The sequence below is a fragment of the Phacochoerus africanus genome, chromosome X (genome assembly GCF_016906955.1).
Source record: "Phacochoerus africanus isolate WHEZ1 chromosome X, ROS_Pafr_v1, whole genome shotgun sequence".
NCBI lineage: Eukaryota > Metazoa > Chordata > Mammalia > Artiodactyla > Suidae > Phacochoerus > Phacochoerus africanus.
In genome coordinates, this window is record NC_062560.1 from 78,581,747 (window position 1) to 78,601,119 (window position 19,373).

General features: G+C 37.0%; 1 protein-coding gene across 1 annotated transcript in view; it reads left to right on the forward strand.

The window, feature by feature from the left end:
• Nucleotides 1-1,224: 1,224 nt before the first annotated feature.
• The window catches only part of PCDH11X (protocadherin 11 X-linked), a 78,388-nt gene continuing 60,239 nt past the window's right edge, over nt 1,225-19,373 (forward strand). Inside the window, exons 1-2 of the mRNA XM_047765631.1 lie at nt 1,225-1,308; nt 2,319-2,535. The gene's annotated coding sequence lies outside the window, so the exon portion shown is untranslated. The remainder of the gene's footprint in view (nt 1,309-2,318; nt 2,536-19,373) is intronic.

The window sequence follows — 19,373 nt, forward strand, 5'->3', positions numbered from 1 at the left end:
GGAATTGGCGCGTGGTCTGGCCTCGCTGTGCTTCAATCTCTGGGGGCTCCCGTCTGGATCCCTGCCAGGCTAGTTCTAATCCTTGAGGGCCCGACCCTTGGCGCAGAGAGAAAGGAGAGCGCAGCACTCCCCGGGCCCCCGGTGCCATTCCGCCCACCGCTCACCTCCCCGCCCTTCCTTCCCTCGCTACTTTTGGGGCTGTGCTCAGCCAGCACCCGCTGGATGTGGAGATGGTAGGTGTGGAAAATTTCTGCTCATATTTTAAAAAAGGAAGTTCTTATAATCGCGTTGCCAATAAACGGAACCATTTTCTCATCAAAAAAAGGGGGGGGGGTTCCTCTTTCTCTAAAGAAATGACTTTTCATCCCTTTGCCAAAACCCGCCTACCTATCCCATAAATGAATGACGTTTACTAAGCTAGAACCTCAAAACATTTTATGGATCCCCAAAGGAATTATTTCTTTTTTTAAGCGCGTGGCCGTGAAACAGCCCCCTTTCGCGATGATGAATACCTCTTAAGAGCGTCATCGGAAAAGGTGACTTTTGCAAAGCGCAAAACCGCAAATGGGTCTTTTCTTTACAGACTTAGAAAAGCGGAGCGGCAGTCCACCCTTGGTTGGAGGCACAACTTGCACGTGAGCGCTTAGCCTCGACATCCTCCCTCTTCAAAAAAATAAGGGGGGGGGGGGCGAGGAGAGGATGTCACTTTCCAAGAGTGTATAGCTCCAACCACTTCCTTTCCTCTCCAAAGGAAAGATTTTATAGAGCTCCACCGAAAACGGCCTCTCCTCTTCCCGAATGAATTACTCCGCCCTTCAGTGTTTTGGCCGCCTTTGCGGTTTGGGGTGCGGGGCACTGGGGTGTGCGTGTGGAGTGCGTGTGCGAGCGCCTCTGCGGGCGGGCCTTCGAATCTCTGAACGGGGTGCCCTTCCAAAATGTTGGATGGATTGGAGGGGATGGCTGGGAACTTGCGCCACTGCGGCACACACCCACAAAGCAAAGACTTGAAAGCAAGAAGGGCTAGGACAAAAGAATAAATAAATAAGAAGAGCAAAACAAAACGAGTCCTTGTGTGGAAACATCCCAAGGTTGTGTTGAAACCTGGCATAGGAGCAGTTCCTGTGCGAAGGAAAGCGTGTGACGGAAAGCGCTGAAAACCTGGGATAGGCGGGGACGGGGGCAGGAAGTATGGGGAGGGGGATGGTGGTGTTAGACGAGCCACAGGCGGGCTCTGAGCACGGCAACAAGGAAACAACCTGAGGAGCGTACGGAGAAGAATCCTGGACATGGAGCGAAACACCGGAGAAGGTAACGGCGCTTTAAGACTAAAGCGACTCTCTCCCCTTCCATAAAAGGTTAAAACAGGAGTGACTCAAAAAGAAAACAGCAAAAACCACCAAAACGGGTACTTGCAGGCACCTTCTGAACTTTATGAAGACTAAATACAATTGCAATTCTACTCTTGACCTTGTTTGAAACAGCCACGGCAGGAAATAGCCTCAGGGCTGTCCTTCCGTGGTCAGGGGTTGGGGTGCGGGAGGGGGACACGTGAAAGCAAGTCGAAGTAATAATAGTATCTGTACTTGTTCCCGCTTTCTTGCCTTTGTCTGGTTCACCGGAGGAAGGCGGACAGTGTGCGGGCGGTTCTGACGAATGAACTGAGATGGACGCGCTAAGGTCTAAAGATACGTTTCTCCCTCCGCTAAATTAAGAATTGCCACGCGCAGCTCAACGAGGGCCGAGTCTGGCCGCCACCGCGCTGCGCCCGCCAAGCGGCAAGGGAGCGCCTCCGCCGGCGAGGCCCGAGTCTCCTTCTCCACTCGCCTTTGCACTGGCAGCCCCTCCTGACCATGATGTCAGCCCGGGAACGGCTCGGCGGGCAGAGAGGAGGAAGAGAAGCAGCAGGTTCTGGCCGGGAGCGCGAGCACTACTGCTCCGCGCGCTCCCTGTGCGCAGCCGCCCTCGGTTCTCGGTTTCCTTCCCGCGCTCTCTCTCGGCTCCTCCTTCCCGCTCACTCGCTCCCCAGAGGCGCGCGGAGGCGACCCGGGCAGGGGAGGTTATTGTGGCGCGGGCCGCGGCCGGTTGGGAACCCCTGAATCCGACACAGATTTAGGATTTTCCCGCCCTCCTTTCCTCCTTTTCACTGTCCCTCCCCTGCGCCCCACTCCCTGTTCTTTCCTCTTTTCAGTTCGCACCTTCACAATCCACTGTGAACATACTCATTTAGCGGCATTCTAGAGGGCAGGTTCTTCAGAGGAAATAATAATAGTTACCAGTTTTAAATTTCCGCTGTTTTCTCTCTTCCCCGGGTGATAAAGAAGGAGGATGTGAAGACCGGCATCCTTAAAATCCTATGGCTGTCTCTGCCTTCAACAGAGCAAGCTCCCTAGAAGGCGAAGAGGGTTGTCTTCCCAAAGAAATGGTGCGATGGGGGAAGGGGACAGTCGGAGGCGCTGGCGCAGGATGGAGAGTCCCCTTATTGAGAGGGACTGGAAATTGGAAGTTGCGCAAAGGCTCTAGGAGCTGCTGCCGCAGGTGAGAGGCCACCGTCCTCTTTATGATAAGGCTGCGCAGTCCCTTCTAGAGACCGGCGCGCTACATTGGGAAGCTTCAGTAATGGGATTTTACAAGACCGAAGCCCGCTGCGGCGCCCCTTCGGAGTTTGCTCTTCCCGTTTTAAAGAGCAACACCCTGCTTTCCCAAATTGGAGGCTAATCCGTTTCCCCAGATTGCAGACAATTCTTTCTTTAGCTCCGGGAGAAGGACCGCATCGCGCAGGTGGAGAAGGTTGCACAGGGCAAGGGGTGGGAGTTGGAGGAGAGAGGAGGACAGAGGCAGGGCATATGGAGGCATCTGGGCCTCGGAGCTGAGTTTCCTTACCAAGGAAATTACAGCAAACTGCTTCCCTGGAAAAACTCTACAAACCGCTTATCTACTGAGTATTTTGGTTTGGAGGCAGGTTGGGGATTTGGGGGAAAAGTGAGCAGGAGCAAAGGCTTCGATTTTATAAATCTCCGGTTTTGTTTTCTTTCCCTTGGATGGAAGGCTTCCTTTATTTGATTTAATCAGCACAGGCAGCAAACTTAAAGTTGTTGTGCGTTTGAAATACAGGGATGGGAAGGAAACTCAGACCAGGCATAAAAGCACATTCATTTCACTCATTCGCTAAGGGTTGAAAGGAACCTTTTTTTTTTTTTTTTTTTTTTTAAATCACCCGAATGCGAGTCTGATGGATGCCCAAGGACTGTGGAGCCCTGGCAGAAGGGACTGCAGTTTTCACCTTATTTCTTCTTTTGGTATTCAAAACTTTATGTTCTTGGTAAGATAGAAATTCCTGATAGAGAACTTCCAGCCTGCTGGTGGCAGGAAGAAATCTGGTACAGGATTTAGAAGGCAGAAATTTCTCCTTTTCTCAGTGTAAGCAGTCCACAGCAGACTTTAGCCAGGATTTATAAGGTTCTTGGGGAAGGGAGGGGAAGCACAGGAACAAGGAGACTCTATATAAAGCACTGGCTCTAAAATAAATTGACAAAATATGTATGGCCGCTGCATTTTCTACTAATGGCAAGGAGAATTATTCAGGGGATGAAATTTTGAAGTCTAATTTTCTCCAGTAATCTTGCTTCATGTATTTTAAAGGAGGTGTCACCTGTTTATTTATTCACCAAAGAATCTGCAAACATTAATTAGTCACCTACTGTGCCAGACAACATGCTAGGATCCAGGAATACAAAAGAACTTGAAAAGATAGCTTTTGCCTCTGTGAGCCAGGAGACTGACAAATTTATGATACAGTGTGATTAATGTTCTAATTGAACATTATGGAGGGAGGAATTAATTTTTGCTAAGAGGTTGATAAAAGATTCATAAAGAAGGTGTCTCTCTGGCTTTGAAAAATAGGCATTCCTAGGCAATGGCTAGTCAGAAAGTAGACCTGAAAGAGCCTGATATAAACTAAGTAAGGAAAGGTGTGGGGGCTTGATGCCCCATTGTGGAATTAGGAGGTTTGTGTGTATTTTGTAGGCATAGGTCACTTTGAAGATTTTCAAAGTAGATATGTTAAAAACAACAAAACAGGGTGAGAAAATTGGGCAGTAGGGGGCACACAATAGAAACATTTTTGTTGTCTTTAAATGTATATTTGGATAAACTAATGCATTGGAATAGAGAATAGAGGCAAATAAGTTAAGAAAATAGTGTAACATCCAGAAAAGAGGACAGATGAATGAAGAGGGGCTAAGGTACAGCAGAAGAATTACGAAAGTAGGGAATGTTATGTTGGAAAGAGAATTTCTCTTTAGTCATAATCATCTCTACAGTTATATCTTTATGTTCATCTCACTTTCCCCACCCAGCCCTCCAAACTCCCCATCTTCCACCATTGGAGTAAGCTCCTTCAGCCACTTGCAAGCATACTTATGCTCACTGCACTCCATTTTCCACACACCTCTCCACATCATATCTGAGCCCCTATATTATCTCTCCCACCCTTATCCACTTGAGCTCATTTCTGTACCAACAATTAGACTCCCTTAATCTTGGCTTTTTCCTCCTTTTAGACATTAGCACACAGCTCTCTCTACTCTTTTTCCTTTTCCTATCAGTCTTCCCTCAGTGCTTCTTCCCTGTATTGCCTACCTAGATAATTTCTCCACTCATTCCCATTTTACTTCTTCCTTTCCACTAGCCACCTTGGACTCCTCCCCTTCAGTGACCTCAAAGAAGTTAAAACAAACAAACAAACAAACAAAAAAAGGAGCCAGTGAGTGTCTACTTCAAACTTACAGATTTGTCAAGTTTTCCTCACCAAGATTTCTTGCTGTTTGTCTTTTGCTGTTTTATTTCCAAAAAGATTTAGAGTGTAATTTCTCAGATTTCTTATATTTTTTATTATGCCTACAAATGTCTGTTTTCCTTTGGTTACATCTAGGGATTTAAATATTGTATTTTGGGGAGTATGTCTACCTTTTCTGAATTTCTCACCACACACTCCTTAAACTGTTTCTCTGCATCTGATCCTTTCTGCTGTGTCCTCTTCCCATGGATCATTCTTTTTATGTTTTCAGTGAAAGTTTCTTGTTTTTATTCCCTTCTCTTTTTTTGCTTTGTAGGATTGTCCAAGTGGCTCAAATTTAATTATTTTTGAGGGGGCAGAGGGCGTCCTCAGACGCCCTGTAACACACCACACACACACACACACACTTTTAAGGCCTTTGTCAAAGCATGCTCATACAAAAATACACTTACTGTGTCAATCTTCATTGGCAAAGGAACCCTTGTTTTTTACTGTAGTCATTCATAGAAAGTTATTTTTGTATGTATGGAAATGGGCAGTTCACAAATTCCACATGCACTGAGGTTAGCTCAATGTTGTAATTGGGGAAGTAAGAAAGAGCATACTGTTAAAAATAGATGATACATTCTATCATCAATGACGAGTAAATTTTACCTTTGGAAAAAAATTTATAAGTACATTTAATTGGATTGACTTTATAACATTCAAATTACACATCATTGTCTGAGAAGAGTTCTGTTATCTGAAGGCTTTATTGATCATTTGGTATCCAGGATGAAAAAACTAGGTAAGATGCCTTGATATTACAGACTGGCTTGCATTGTTTAAATTAATCTAACCCAGTTTGAAATGGTGCTATTTTTCATTGGAAGTTCATCACAAAGGCACTGTCCCCAAAATGTGGTCATTTTTTGCTAAGACAAAATGTCAAATGACCTGTATGCCATTGTCCCTCAAGATTTAGGCCCTGTGAAGCATTAATTGTAAAGCACAGGTATATCACATGGAGAAAGCTATTTTAGGACGAAGTGTCTTGAGGTTTCGTTACATCTGTGGAAAGGCTGCATTCTCATTATCAAACAGTAAAAATAAATTGCATAAAGAATTTTTTTCAATTATGGTTTTTGGATTAGAAGAGTGATTTGGCAGAAACCATAAATGCTTCCATTATCTTTTGCACTCTAGACATCCTCAACTGATCAAGGATTTAAACTGCCCTTTTAATTGTCTTTAATGTGTAAGCATCAAATCAGTATAATAAAATTTGAAACTAAGAGTGACAATGGCTATAGTTGTCATTTCCAGCCCAGATCTGAAAGAATGATTTTTTTCCACCTAATCTGCTCATCTTAAATATGTAGATTTGAGAAAACAAAAAGAGGAAAGACAAAAGAAGGAAGAGAGAAAATCCTGGGAGAAGATTTTTCTCTCTTCAATAAAAACTAATTTTATTAATCTAACATTCTTTAACGTACAACAATAAAACTAATTTAGTGATGGATTTTAACTAAACTATATGAAAATTCATTTTTTAAATCTTAAGGTGATTAGAATGCAAGTTGAGATTTTACCTATTTTACAATTCATTTCTTGTCATCCTAGGAAGTGAAAACAAAACATTTTTTTCTACCTTCTTGTTTTAATTCATTCTCTTAGTTTAATTCATACAGTATTCTCTACTTTCTATAATTTTAAAAGTAAATATATTATTTTAATCTCATAAAAACCTTTATGAATAGAAAAAGCACAGTTATACCTATTTTTTCAGTGGAGAAACTGAAGGTCAGATAGGTGAAATCCTATCTCTAAGGCTTTCTCATTAATAAGAGGGGACACCTATACAAGATTTTTGATTTCCAAAGGGGGCTTTTCCCAACACCTTGCCTTGCCTCTCATTTCTTTGAGTATATTTCCTCAAAGTTCTTAATGTTAAAAAGAAGACTAAAAGCCAAAATGCTTCTTGAATTAAAAAATAAAAATTTCCATGTATATTCAAATATGTTCAAAAATTCTAACAATTAACTAATTGTGTCATTCTCCTCTCCTTCAGAGTGTTTGTGCACTATACATGTAAATAATATGTGATAAAATATACTACTGAAATTTACATGTTCAAAAATGCTCATGCACTTCCTCTTTTTTATTTACAAGAATAATTCAAATTATGACCCAGTTAATGGCACTCCATAAAGTTTACTTGATGTGGCAAGTATTTAGTGTTGTTGCCTGATTCGTTTTCCTTTTAGGATATCTATTTTTATATATGATTTATTTTAGAGAATATTTGACATTTATTTTCAAATAGCATTTTCCTTCTGACATGCCGTCTTTGAAGCCAAATATCTTTAGAAATCACTTATGTGTAGGTTTGTATAATATCAACCAAAGGACATTAAGCTCCCAATACACAACTCATTTTCTATTCTCTTCAGGATTGTAAACTCCTTTATCTCATGGTTTTTGGTACAGTAAATAAGAGCAGAGGTTTATGTAAATTGTGTGAACACAAGGTATTTTATGATTTATATTTTATTAGTATCCAGAGAGTGACCTTAGACAAATAACTTCATTTCCCTGGAATACAGTTTTCCCAAAAGTAAGATGAAGAAATTTTAAATTATTTCCAGGCCCTTTCCAATGGGGAAAAAAGTTATATGATGTTTTACAGAAAGCTGTACCATATATTCCTTCCTGGTCCCTTGGCTCTGCAGGTATTCCCAGTTTCAACACAACAGTTCATTAACCATCCATATCTAAAATGTTGTTTGTCCAGCATTGCAGTATTTCAAATGTGGTTGTTAGGATGGGTTGAGAAGATGGCCCTTAAAGTTCATCACAAAGGCATTGTCCCCAAAATGTGGGGAACTCATGTAAGGTATTGGGTGATAACATTAATTAATTTACAACCCTTCCTCTTCCCTACTTTGCTCAAATGTAGTAATAGTCCTGTACCTTATCAGAAAGTTAAATATGTCCAGGACTTCATTTCTTTGGCTTTATTAAACTAGACAATTTCTCAATCTGACTTAGATATAGAAAATGCTATATTTTGGAGTTCCCATTGTGGCTCAGAGGGTTAAACTCGACATAGTGTCTGTGAGGCTTCAGGTTCAATCCCTGGCCTCACTCAGTAGGTTAAGGATCTGGCGTTGCTGTGGCTGTGGCATAGGCTGGAAGCTGCAGTTCCTATTCGACCCGTAGCCCAGGAACTTCCATATGCCCCTGGTTCTGCAGTAAAAAAAAAAAAAAAAAAGGAAAATGCCATATTTTCAAGCCTTTTTTTAAAAAAACTTAGATTATTAAAAAAACACAACTCTATTGTGCATATTATGTTATAAAACATGAAAAATGTAGTCTTGACATGAAGGCAGAGTGAAGACTGAAGCATTAATGCTCTAAAGTATGTAAATATTTTAACTCTTTAAAAGTGACTTGAGGAGTTCCTGTCATGGCTCAGTGGTTAATGAATCCGACTAGGGTTTGATCAGTGGCCTCGCTCAGTGGGTTACAGATCCAGCGTTGCCATGATCTGTCGTGTAGGTCGCAGTCACAGCTCGGATCCTGGATCCTGCGTTGCTGTGGCTCTGGTGTAGGCCAGTAGGTACAGCTCTGGTTAGACCCCTAGCCTGGGAACCTCCACATGCCATGGGTGCGGCCCTAGAAAAGGCAAAAAAGACAAAAAAAAATTTAAAAATTTAAAAATAAAAATGACTTGAAAAGCACATTTACTTAAGACAGCAAGAAATGTACGAGTGTATTTACCTAAGGACTTAAATTTACATTTTCCTGAAGGTTTAAATATAATTTGAGAAAGATTTTAAATGAATTTTCTAAACTTTAGTCTGTTGCATGATCTTATTGCTCATGTCTAGTGGTTGTGTGTGTTAGGGAGTATAGATCAGGCAAAGTAGGCAGGCAGAACAAGCCAAAGTAAAGCTTTCCTTTCTTCTGTAATAACCTTAAACTGCTTTATTTTACTTTGTGACAGAGGGAAAGGAAGAGAAAAATGAAGATAATCAAATAGGGAAGAGCACTGCCAGAGTTTTAGGTGATAGGGCCTGGTTTTCAGTCTAGGGTGAAATATGCAACTTTTGGGATACCTTAACTGTTACTTGATACTTGTTTGCTGGTTTTACTTGGATCAAAAATCTTCAAAAAAATGTGGTGAACACATTAAAATTTTTTTTTCTTTTCTTTTTTTTTTTACATTAAAATTTTTAAAAGAAGCTTAGCAATGGGTAATAAGCACACACAAACAGGATAAAACTTTTCTACACAGGAGCTTGCTCTATGGTCACCAGGCAGAATTTCCATTGTTTTTCTGTTTACGCCAGGAAAAAAAAAACTGCTCCGTGTTAACACTGATATTTTAGCCTTCAGTCAGGCTACATGTTTCTTACAGCATCCCTTCTCCTGCAACTTTACTTAGCCCATGAATTCAGTTTTAACATCATAAGATAAAACAGTTACAATATATGCTAGCCATTTTATAAAGTGAATGAGTGCAAAGTAGGATTATTTGAGGAAGGGCGTTTGAATCCATTAAATATCTTAAAGCTTCTGAATGCCTTAGAATTGCATACAAAAGTAAACAATTATGGGAATATAAGGCCAATTCTAAAAATGTATATAGCAGGTTAGCTATAACAGAATCTAAGTACTTGAGAAAGAAATAGAGCCAATACACAACTTCTTAATCAATCACGGTCACTGCTGATGACTTGTTATTTTAAGCTCCAGTTTCTAGGAAGTTACGTTCTATTTCTGTGCTTCTCAAACTTTAATGTGCCTACCATTCATCTGAGAACCCTATTAAAGTGCACATTCTGATTCAGTAGATTCTAGCTGGGGCCTGAAATTCTGCATTTCTGACAAGTTCTCTGGGGATGTAGATGCTGCTGCTTCTAAGACCACACTGAGCGACAGGGGGTTAATACTTAGTCTGGTAAACAAGCATGAAAGGGTGAAAGGTAACAGATTTTTTAAAAAGATTCAGTGTAGCTCTTTTGCAAATAATGAAATATTTAAAAAGTAAAATGATATACAATTTTTTCATTTGGATATTAAATTTGATTTTAACCTTTGATGTAACAGATCAGTTGAAACTGTAGTTCAGAATAAAACAAAGTTGCTTGCTGGTCTCTGACATTTTTCAGGGCAGGAACAACCACAAAAGAGACCTGGTAGAGGTTATTTTATATTTGCTACCCCCCCAAGCCCCCCTCAAAGCAGGAACAAATGGTGGATTAGACACCACTTTACACCTAGATTTTGATCGTAGACTACAGCAGAAAGCCATTCAATCTAAGCTAAATTTTCATTCATAATCCATTTAGGAAATCTTCATAGTTCCTTTTTTTTTTAATGTGTAGTACATCTGGGTATGGAACCAGTGTCAAATTAAAACAAAAAACATTGAAAGCAGCTATTGAGATAAATCAAGTTGTAAGTGTTTAAACTGTGTTTGTTTTAGGAGGCACAATTGTGGTTTTGGCAGAGGTAGGGAATCAACTGAAAAAACTGTCACTTCAAAGCTGGGATTCATGTCTTAATTGTGGCATTGGGATTCAGCAGCTACTGCCTTCCTAATGAAACTATATTAGTCTTTTCTAAGCTCTGATACTTTAATAGCAACAGAAGAGCTTATTTGGTGGTAACTTGAGGATCCCAGTGAACTAAAGTGCCAAGTGGATTAAAATGGTTTTTGTAAGTGCTAAATGAGCTTGGATGTCTGCCAAAATTGCCTGGATTTCATTATTCTTAACATTATTTAATAATGTTAAGCATAGACTATTTCCATGTGCCTGAGAAAGGCAAATATATATATATTTTTATATGGCAGGCAAAATATATATATATTTTTAAAGAGGAAACTCCAAAATACATAAAAAGGAAAAGAAATCCCAAAACAAAACAGAACAAAAAACAGATGAGAAATAACAGACCTCTTCAAACTCTATTTTCAAGGAATAGAAAATGGAAACTTGCTCTATAGGAAGTAGAGATATCACTTCTATGAAAATATGCCTGTCAAGACTTAAGACAGGATGAGAAAAAAAAAACTATGTTAATTTACAATGGCATTGGAACTCAAATATTGTATAAAATTCATACGATGTTAAAAAACCACACTACTTCAGGATCATAACAACTGGAAAAAATGAGATAATTTCTTGGACTAATCTAACAAATATTAGAAGTGCTAAAAACGTTAAAGTGTTGTTAATTAGAGTAATAAAACCCAGCAGTATAACTTTAGGTCATTTTTCCTTTTTACTCTTTCAGAAGCAATGTGGATATATTTTTTTAAAAAATGAGATTTTTTTTTTCAGTTAGAGGAAAATATTGATTAACTGGACAAATTTTAGTAAGTCGGTAAAAATTTAAAATAGATATCAGTGAAGATTAAACGCAATTGGCCAGTAAATAAAGCTATTTAATGTACATTAAATGTTGACAGTACTTATAATTGCTATTAATATGATAGGATTGCAAAAGTTAGTAATAGCATTACTAAGGAAATGGGTAGATTATATTCATTAGAAAAAAAATAGATTTCCAAGTTAAGTTAGGTTCCAGGATGGAGATTTGACAACTCAAGGAAGCATCATCATTCAAAAAAGTGGAAGACACTCTTGAGGATATGTTTAATACTTCCTTTGAAAATGTCTTCACATTTTATATCTCCTTTCTATCAAACACTAATGATAGCTACAAAATTGTTTAAGAACATGCTTTGCCAGTAATTGAAATAACTAAGGTTTTGAAAACAAAACGAAACTAATAATTTACAAAAAAAAAAAAACCCACAGTGGATTCATCATGAGTCTTTGCATTAAATCTTAAGAAAGTAACTGAAATAGCACTTCTCAGGAAGTATGAAAGGCACTACCATCAGGATTTTAACTATGTGAATGATTACATGATCATTTAAAAATTGTTTTCTTGGAGTACCTTCATGGCTCAGCAGTTAACAAACCTGACTAGTATCCATGAGGCTGCGGGTTTGATCCCTGGCCCCTCTCAGTGGGTTAAGGATCCGGCCTTGCCATGAACTGTGGCGTAGATCACAGTCAGATCTGGTGTTGCTGTGGCTGTGGTATAGGCCAGCGGCTACAGCTCCGATTTGACCCCTAGCTCGGGAACTTCCAAATGCCTTGCGTGCAGCCCTAAAATAGCAAAAGAAAAAGAAAAGTTTTCTTTGCACTTTAGGGTTTTACAGATTTTATCTCATCTGAATCTCACAAGAGTTCTATGAAACAGGTACTAGACCATTTTGATACACGAAGAAAGCCACACAGACAGGTTGTTTTATTTTTGTTTTTTATTCCTTACAGCCACATACCTGTAAAGATAGTACTAGATCCTTATTCTAATGATCACTGGAACGATATTCACTCCATCAGTCTGTACTCAAATTTTAGGTTCAAATATGATTAAGGCTGTAAATCAAAGGAAAACAATTAACTATATGTTTATAATATTTAATCTTTTAAGAATTTTGAATTTGTATTAGAAACTCGTAATGAGCACTCATTGGATCTTATCTGGCATAATTAGGATAATATTACTGGCTTTAGTAATTTAAAACATGTAACACAGATATGCAAGTGCACAACAGTCATAGTGGACTGGGAAATAAGGATGTGATCATATTGAAAAAAAAAAGACTACCAGGATGGATAAATCTGATAAACCGTTTTAGGGAAAAAAAATGAGGATTTAGTACCAATTTAAAATAGGCTCAGACACAAGAGCCAAGTTCCTAGAGTTTTCTTTCTCAGAAAAGATAAAAATATTTGTTAAAATAGGTCTGGAGGGAGAGGGTTTGGAAGAAAAAAAATGGAAATCTATTATGGCTATGGGTTGGCTTAGATATGGAATGTTAAATCATAAACTAAGGTGTATTGCTCTGCCTAAGTTCTGGCAATGCTTGCAACCTGGAACTTTGGGAGGTTTCGATTTCTCATTTTATTTGAATTACATTTAAGCATTTCTGTAAGATAGATTTTTGTAATAGTAGTTAACCACGTGGGGTGAATAGTTTTACCCACTGGGAGATCATACTTTGTTTTCCCTTGGAAGAACTAGATTATTAGAAGGTATTACAAAAATATCTTTTGTTGTCAGAGAAGCAAACCCTGTTTAGTTTCTTTAATGAATCTCATGAGATAATTAGTAGACTTAAAAGTATAAGTGATGACACATATTCTGCCAAAGTGCTACTGGATATGAAAGACAAACATTATCCTTATTGCAGTTTCCTCTACTTAAAATTAATATTTTTTTGTGAATTTGTACCTGACAAATGACTTCACTTAAGATCCCTTAACACTCCAGACAACCTAGTTAGTTAGGTGGCGCAGACATTTTTATCCCCCTTTTCTTTCTTTTCTTTCTTTTTTTTCTTTTATTTTTTTTTAAGTGAAGAATCAGTGTAGTCCAGAATTAGCTAAATTAAGCTTGCCTAAGAACATCAAGTTAGGAGTAACATCAAATTCCATGAGCTTTCACTATGCTAAATAGATTGGGTCACTGGTTGTAGATAACTTATCCTGTGAATTATTATGCAATGATGTAAAATTTTTAACAAAGAAGGAAGAGAAAGGAAGTATTTTTTAGATTTGGACTATAGCTTAGGGTTAACCTTTTGCTGAAGACAAAAATGCGAAGGTTATGAGATACTCAAGCTTAATAGAACTAGCAGTATACTGAGGTAACTCATAACTGGAAGTGTTGATGAAAATAATTTGTTTGCTGCTAGGATTGTCCTTCTTTTCTCATTATTAGTGCTTCCAGCTAGAGAGAGTAGGGACATCTCAGTGAAACATATTCGTAGACACTATATAATATCCTTGAATCTCTTGTTTATTCAGTTTGGGGCTTTTTTGTTTGTTCGTCTGCTTGTTTCTTTTGCTTAAGAAGGTCATCCTTGGGGACTTTTGGTCTTTGTTACATACCTTGCACTTTTTCTAAAATAACTTAAGACACATAGACTGTTTAATGTGATCAGTTACACTTAAGTTTTGCTGTTTTCCAGCTTACATTTTTTTTTTTGGCCTCACCCATGGATTATAGAAGTTCCCAGGCCAGGGGTAAAATCCGAGCAGCAGTTCTGACCTACACCACAGTTGCAACAATGCTGGATCCTTAACCTGCTGCACCACAGCAGGAACTCCTCTACTTCTTGTTAAGTGACTTGCCCAAGGTCACAAAAGGTAGTTAATGACAGAATAGAGTAGACTTGAGGTCTCTCTGGCCAGGCTTCTTTTCACTATATCATATCATACTGTCACATAACGGCTTACATAAATAATACAAAATTAGACGTGTAATGATCATATAGCCTGAGATGTTCCAAAGTGCTACTATTAATTTTGGTTACAGATTTGGATAGCAAATATGAAACAAAAGTGTATTAAGTAGCAAAAATGGTGATTCTTTTTGAATAAGGTAAAGATGTTAACTCATTGACAATTTTTATGAAAAAAGCCCTACATTTTATAAGGTAATATTACATATTTTAAAGAATTTACCAACTGGAATATTAGATATATCTTCTACATGAGTTTTTATGCTGCAATTTAATGTTGACTGAAATTTCACTGTAATACTCTGCTGTGTTGCAACATACATCTGTATTGAATCCAAGAATTTTATTTTGAAAAAAAATGACATAAAAACAGTTTTATAGTCATCTTAACTTTAATAGCATGCCTCTATTACTAGGACTCCAAAATACATTAGTTTTAATGTTCCATAAACTCTATGAATGATCTAATTTATTAAACTTTGTTTTGTTTATTTCCTGAAAATTAAATATTTTCCCTGTTCATTTTAGAGGTGTTTGCTTTCCTGCTAAAAATGTCTAACATGTTAGCTTTTTAATAGATTAAATGGAGTGGAGTTGTAAACTTTGGCTTAGCAAACACACCTTCAAAGGTCATGCTGCTTTTCAAAATATAAATTAATGACTTTTGATTAAATATAAGGAAATAGTCTAAAATCCAGAAACCTCAGTCATATTTTGCTCTAGTTATACTTGTTTGGATAATAATTTATTTTACATAACTAAGATTATATCTTTTTTCTTTCATAATTTAAAGACTTTTCATTATGAATGGTCAATAGCATTTTATCTTCCATAGTTATTGGTCTACGATTTGTTACTTTTTTTTTTTGGTCTTTTTGTCTTTTTAAGGCCATACCTGCGGCATATGGAGGTTCCCAGGCCAGGGGTCTAATGGGTTCTGTTGCCTCCAGCCTATGCCAGAGCCACAGCAATGCCAGATCTAAGCCACATCTGCGGCCTACATCACAGCTCACGGCAACGCTGGATCCTTTACCCACTGAGCGAGGCCAGGGATCAAAGCGGAAACCTCATGGTTCCTAGTCAGATTCATTTCCGCTGAGCCATAACGGGAACCCCTGTTGACTTTTTTTTTTTTTAAATCAGAGCCGTCTATTTTTCTCCATAGCATAAACTCTGAAATTCTTTTAAGAAATAATTTGGATGTCAATTTGAATTACAGAGAAAATTTCTAGGTGTAATTTTTTAATACCATGACTGTTATGGAACTATTATACAGATAAATTTTGAAATACTAGTTATGTGGTAAAAAAGTCAATGTAGACGAATCTTTTCCTTTCAAAAGCTCCTCAAGACAAACAGGTAAAGTTGGAAACTGTTAAATGACTAAAAGGGGACAAAAATTTTCTCAGCGCTTCTTCTACAAAAGGCTTACTTGATAAGCTGATTCTCAAAACTAACAAGTTTTAATAACTGAAAAATCCCAGTCATTAACCAAAATGATGATTACAATATAAATGCATATTTACTCACAGCTATTATTTGTTGCACACTTGATAATCACTGCATATATATATTTGTACTATGTATATATTGCACATTTGATAATCACTCTGTATATATACTAAATACTAAAGGAGGCTTCTGATTTTATATATATATATATACATGTGTGTATATGTATATATTACATATATGTTGGTTAAAAATAATCAGAGCCTCCTCTATTATTTAGTTACCTTTATCTTAGATATCTACATTAGTACCCCTGTGAGGTAGGAGGTATTCTAACTATTTCCATGTTATAAATATGGAAATTGGACTTGCCCAAAGTTCAACAGATAGTCAATGACTATGTCAGATATTTTTTACTTCACAGACCAGATTTTTAACTGCAATAATAGAGTTTACTTTTATCTACATTTTTGAAGTATCATTTAGCTATGTTAATAATGACTATGTATGTGAATATTTTATTTCTCTTCAGACATGTTTCAAATTATAGCCATTTCTCAGTTTTATTAGTTGTATTAGAGCTATAGAACAGCATGCCTTGAGGAAACAAGAAACTATATCAGTCAAACTAAATATTAAGGTTTTTTTTTTTTCTTTCTGGACATCTTAATTGTAGGATAAATAATCAATCTAAAAAGTCACCTGTCATTAACAATTCAGTTATAGCCTGGAAAATGGACACATACTTACTGGTCTAGACTTTAAAACCTAGACTTTATCGTTTGATAATTCCATTTTTGTTGTAGATTATATAATCAGTTTAAAAGTTAAAATTATAGATGGCTTATGATCTTTCTCATCAAAGATGGTTGCATTTTTATTTAATTTGTATTTGAAATTTGACAGCTTTGATGTAGAGGCATGTAGCAATTTTATTTTTAATGGATTTGCTTAGACTACCCCAAGTTAAAATAAAGCCTTCAAGTCTAGTCTCTGTTCAGAAATCCTTATACATAATGCTAGGATTAATACCAGAAGGATATAATGTCTTTCTTTCAGCATTAAACAGCTAAATCGCTAACATTCTCTTAAACCACTTAAAACTCAATTGAACCCAAAATTAATCTGTATAGAATTATAGTTTATTATTTTAACTGAATTTTCAAATTAACTGCTAGTTTTATTTTTATATGAGCATTAGACTTATTGTCCAAATAACTCAGTCTGTATTTCTTCTCTAGACACATACAATACAGCAGTTCCTTATTATTTAATCATGACCTTAGGGCTGATCAGCCAGGATGGAAAACCATGAGTCAAGCACATTGATCAAAGATCAGTCAAGGAGTTCCCATCGTGGCTCAGTGGAAATGAATCTGACTAGTATCCATGAGGATGCATATTTGATCCCTGGCCTCACTCAGTGGGTTAAACGATCCAGTGTTGCCGTGTGAGCTGTGGTGTAGGTCGCAGAGGCGGTTCAGATCTGGTGTTGCTGTGGCTGTGGTGTAGGCTGGAGGCTACATCTCCGATTTGACCCCTAGCCTGGGAACCTCCATATGCCACAAGTGTGGCTGTAAAAAGACAACATTAAAAAAAAAAAGGAGTTCCCGTCGTGGCTCAGTGGTTAACGAATCCAACTAGGAACCATGAGGTTGTGGGTTCTATCCCTCCTGGCCTTGCTCAGTGGGTTGATGATCCGGCGTTGCCGTGAGCTGTGGTGTAGGTCGCAGACGCGGCTCGGATCCCATGTTTCTGTGGCTCTGGTGTAGGCTGGCAGCTATAGCTCCGATTGGACCCCTAGCCTGGGAACCTCCATATGCCGTGGGAGTGGCCCAGAAATGGCAAAAAGACAAAAATAAAAAAATTTAAAAAAAAAGATCAGTCAAAAGTTAAAATGTTTTGTCAGATTTTTTTGTAATTAATATTATTATCATGCAGTAATGATGCACATGCGGTGTAAATCAGAGAACATAGATGAATACAGATGCCTCTGCTTGATACCTACAAACAGGGAAGCTTAGCAGGGTGGAATTTTGCCTGAGTGGACTCTTATTCTGTAGGCAGACTATGAGTTTTTATATTATTGTGATTTTTAAAATCTTGAAAAAATAGCCTCGCTTCTCTAAAATCCAAATATACACACACAAATATCTTAAAATTTATGATATAAATTTCATATATTCATATATTCTGCCTAGGTATTTAGTCCGACTCTATGAACACTAGAATTCCCAAGTTTCAAAGTGGCATTAAATATTAGTAAGAAAGATAAATTTTAAAGTTTTATTAAATATAAATGTTTATCTATATCTATATATTTTAAAATAGAATTTTCTCTGATAAACCAATAAATATATTACTAAAGATTTATAGATAATAAATTTTAAATAAGCTTAACTTTTTTCTAATAAGTTAATGATGTATTTAAACAATCTTAAACTTGTTCTTATTTCTTCCCTGGTTAATTTTAAATGACAAGAACCACTTTACGTATAACACTGCTATTTCATGTTCTATGGAATTCTTGTAGATAAAGAACATTTGGAATCACAACAAAATGGCAATCCAGACTTTTTAAACAATTTTTATGAATTTTTCAAAAGAATTGGCACCGATGAACCAATATTTCCTGAATATACTCTTCACATATGCAGATTTTTCAAGATCTTTACATGAGGATTAAGTAAAAATTACTGTTGGAGAAATCTTTATGAATAATGCATATTTCTGGAGAAAGTGAGATTTGTAAAGTTGGGACTTCTGAATTAATTTTCATATAAGTTCCTAAAATGGAAACATTGTTCCATTTAATGTCCTTAGTGCATATTATCCAATTATGAAACATTATTTTCCATGAGATGTAGTATGAAGCAAATCTATTTTCCAATTCAATTACTTATTGAATGAGTAGACATTTTTCTAATAAGAAGCTAAGCAGTTGGATCAAAAGATGATATTTAGTTCATTTTACAGGAGATTTATAGTGGTTTTAATTTAATAGAGATTATAGAAACATGTGGAATGAGACTTCCATGTATTTGTTTAGCCCATTATCAGAAAATTGAGAAAATTCAGTTCCTGAGAAAAAGTTAAATTAACAAAACCATTTGCCATCAAGTACCTTTCCTATTTTGCCTAGAATTATATTTTCATACAAACCATTTAGTGGGTGATCCCCTTGATAATCTTGATCTAGATTCTAATTCTAAGACATTGCCGTTTTGTTTATAATAGGTGAACACATAAACATGTTTTGTAATGTATAAAGTCTGTTTAATAATAGTTAAGTAAATAATATAAATCTTTGACTTCTTGACTTGGTGGCAGTACTGGCAACAGAAATCCTAAGTCACTACCGATGAACCTATCTACAGAACAAAAACAGACTCACAGACATGGAGAACAGATTCATGGTTGCCAAGGAATGGGCGAGTAGGATGAACTGGGATTTTGGGGTTATTAGTGTAAACTATTACATTTACAATGGATAAACAATGTGTGTATAGCACGGGGAACTACATCTAATCACTTGTGATAGAACGTGATAAAGACACTATGAGAAAAAGAATGTAGATGTATGTATGACTCGGTCACTTTGCTGTACAGTGGAAATTGACAGAACATTGTAAATCCACTATAACAAAAATTAAAAAAAAAATTTTTTAAATAATTAAGATTAATCTTACCAAGAGTGTGAAAAGATTTGCATTTGTAAAAAGGGAGATCATACCACATTAACATCGCTTAAGCTGACAAGAAAGAATATTCTTTATTTGTAGTGACTTCTACACAGAAGATGAATTTTTGAGG